This window comes from Austrofundulus limnaeus, unplaced genomic scaffold (genome assembly GCF_001266775.1).
Source record: "Austrofundulus limnaeus strain Quisiro unplaced genomic scaffold, Austrofundulus_limnaeus-1.0 Scaffold772, whole genome shotgun sequence".
Classification (NCBI taxonomy): domain Eukaryota; kingdom Metazoa; phylum Chordata; class Actinopteri; order Cyprinodontiformes; family Rivulidae; genus Austrofundulus; species Austrofundulus limnaeus.
Window position 1 is genome coordinate 205,352 of NW_013953174.1, and position 3,181 is coordinate 208,532.

General features: G+C 43.9%; 1 protein-coding gene across 1 annotated transcript in view; it reads left to right on the plus strand.

Annotated features, from left to right (window-relative positions):
- The window catches only part of slc49a4 (solute carrier family 49 member 4), a gene marked incomplete at its 3' end in the record, with an annotated part of 107,297 nt that overhangs the window by 102,406 nt on the left and 1,710 nt on the right, over positions 1–3,181 (plus strand).

Consider the following 3,181-nt stretch of genomic DNA (forward strand, 5'->3'; position numbering starts at 1 on the left):
ATGCGGTCCCACGGCCCTCTGCGGCCCAAAGTTGAAAACTGATGTTTTTTCGAGGCCCTCAAGGTGGCGCTCACAGCCCACAATTGGGTCGCGGCCCATAGATTAAGAATCACTGATATATTGTAGTTTGTTAAAGTCTCAAACATGGTTGAACWCTGTTTATTCACAAACAGGTTTATTTGTGATGGCTGAAACACCCCAGACTTTCTTCTGTTTTAAGATCCTACATTTATTTATTTATTATTTACCGTTATTTATCCAGGCAAATCCCATTGAGATCTCAGATTTATTTTTCAAGGGTGGCCTGGACCTGAAGGCAACCTATTTTACATGTTTTTGGGATGTGAGGGAAACCGGAGTACCCGGAGAAAACCCACGCAAGCATGAGCAGAACGTGCAAACTCCACACAGAAAGACCCCAGGAGCTTCTTGCTCTGAGGCGTCGGTGCTGACCACTGAGCCGTTGTGCTGCTGCAATCCCTGGCCAAAAAAAACTGTCCATCTGGATTTAACCGAGTGCTGTGATGTGGGGTTACTGCAGTTGGTCAGGTCTAGGTCCAGCAACAGTCTGTGCTCACAGAATGAGGTCAGCTGACCTGGATATACTGAATGACCAGGTTATTCCATCAATGGATTTGTAAGCATATTTTGTGTTCGTTAACTGAAATCGTGACAAAAYCACACAAAWATTGAATAGATTAAAATGTGAAGAGAATTGGAACCATACAACCCCAGATCTGGTTACGAGCGAAGCTTTAATGCCTACGCTGAAGCAATCAGAGCAKTGCTGCCTGAAACTGGAAGTTCCGGTCTTTAAAAACAGGGATCTTCAGTGCCTGGTGCGCCCACTACAGGCCTACGGCTGAATCGCAGACAACTCGTACAGAAAATATCTTTCCTAAWGAATTTATAAMCRTATTTCTATGTGYTGTCATGATGTTCTGGGCGTGTACCTAAAACTATTTAAATCAGGAACTTAMAATAGTCAAACAATAGATTATAAAAGTCAAACCTTAAAAAGGAAACTAAGACAAATGGTGTGGTGCATCGTCGCGCTATGACCTCAGGAGAAACGAGGTCCWGACTMAGMRAGCTTTTGTGTGTCCTGGAGCACTACAGKCTGGGTTATACTCGCACTTTGGGTTGTTGCGCAAGCTCCGCGGAGTGCGCCCACTCCTGAGCCACGCGCTGTGTGAAAACATAGACGTTCACGTTATCGCTGTTCTTTCGTCACCGACAGATGGCAGTTCGGTGCCAAACCAGCTGAAAAGTAGTCGGGAAGAGTGTAGAAGAAGTAACGCTTGATGTCACACATAACAAAGTAACAATATTTACCTCTTTTTTTATATTATCTGTTTCTCCGTGCTTCACGAACTGAGAGAGCCACACTGGTTTGTTTCCTCCAGGATCATAAACCAGTTGCAAAAATTTTTCCATGTCTTCCAGCACATAACTCGTCTTTCTTTGCAGCCGTTGCTGTTTCCTTCCATGAGTTTTGTGCCGTCTGGTTGTCTTTACGATCTCTCATGGAGGGATCGTACAGATGCCGGTACATTTGGACCTGATCAGCGAGAGCACCTTCGCGACGAGTGTTGCGCAGACTATGCAAAGCTTCAAAATTTCTGAGATGCACGACCACACGCCAGGACACAACGCACGGGGGCGGGGATGCCGCGATTGCGTAACTTTTGACGCAAACCACCTCGCGCCCTGTGCGTCGCGTCAACTATAACCTCAGCTTACTTCACCTACACTGTCTGTCACCTCGCTGCGTCATGTATGGCAAGCCGGTGGGGTCATAAATCGGCGTATATTTACGTGCAAATCCGAACGTGCGGTTCCGTAAATAACGTGCGAACGCGCGGTGGCGTTAAATAACGTGTGGTGGCGTTTTCTACCCTAACCCTAACCCACCGCGCGTTCGCACGTTATTTACGGCACCGCGCGTTAGGATTTGCACGTAAATACAYGCCCGATTTATGGCCCCAACGGCTTGCAATAGTCATGTGCCGCGGCGCGCGCTCCTCCTGCAGCAGGCAGTGTGGTCGGTCGGCATCCGACCGGAGGACGCGCCGTCACGTAAACATGTAAACAGTTCGGCGTTCATTTTCACACACCCTAACCAGGTCCGGATAAGTTATGTGTTTTTTCCCCTCTTCATTTGCGCTCTCAGCCACGCTGCTTCCCGCTTCCTCTGTTTTGACTCCAGCTGGTTACATCATCAAAAAGAATTGCGCGGTTGGCCGGTAGACTACAGATCTCTATCATAGGACAAATTTATATCGTTTCTACCGTATATCGTTTATATCGCACATTCCTAGTGTGAACAGGGAAACAAGTAAAACATGCAGGATAGTGGCCTCCAGGAACAGGACAGGAAAGCCCTGGTACAGATTAWATGGGTGTTACAGTACATCCCTACAGTTTGGTTGTACCTTGGTTTTGGGCCATGGTTTGATAAAGGTTCAGTGCCACAGAAAAATAAACAAATGCTAGATGATATTTATTTTTCTGTTTATTTTAAATGGATAACTGTCCCAGAGCAGAGGCAGAAACACAAATTACCCTTGTTAGTAACAAGGCTCTAAAATAGTTCATGTACAGCAAGGTAGGATTTGTCAACTGGAAACATCACTATAAAATGAGGAAATCAAACTTTCATATTAAACTGTCTTCCTAATTTAGTGTTTACTTTAAACACTGTCTTACAGTGTCAAACGAACTATTGATAAACTAAAATAGAAAAGTATCTTGTTAAGAAAATAACTGAAAACAGGTGTTTGGTTTAAATTATTAGGCTTAAACTTATAATAAAAATATTTTTACACTTGAGTAACCTCGGTTAGGTGAATGCTCATGTGCTGTTATTCCACAAGCATTCAAGTGTCCACTGCTGGTTTGAAACAAACTTACAGGTCTCCTGAGTTTCATATGAACAAGTTGTTCTTGCTTTGCTTTGGTGTAGAGTGCTTTAGATATTATCCTCTGCCATTCCCTTTGTTTTCATTAGCTGTGTTTCCATTGACCATGAAAATGCGCAAATTAGAATTTTGAAAATAAATTTGCTCAATTTCGAGAAACAAATTAAGTTTTTTGACAAAATGTTTTTGCACTAGGATGAGCTGGTTTTTCAGCGTATCGAAATTGGTGTTTTTCGCAAAACTGCAATGGAAACACTTTT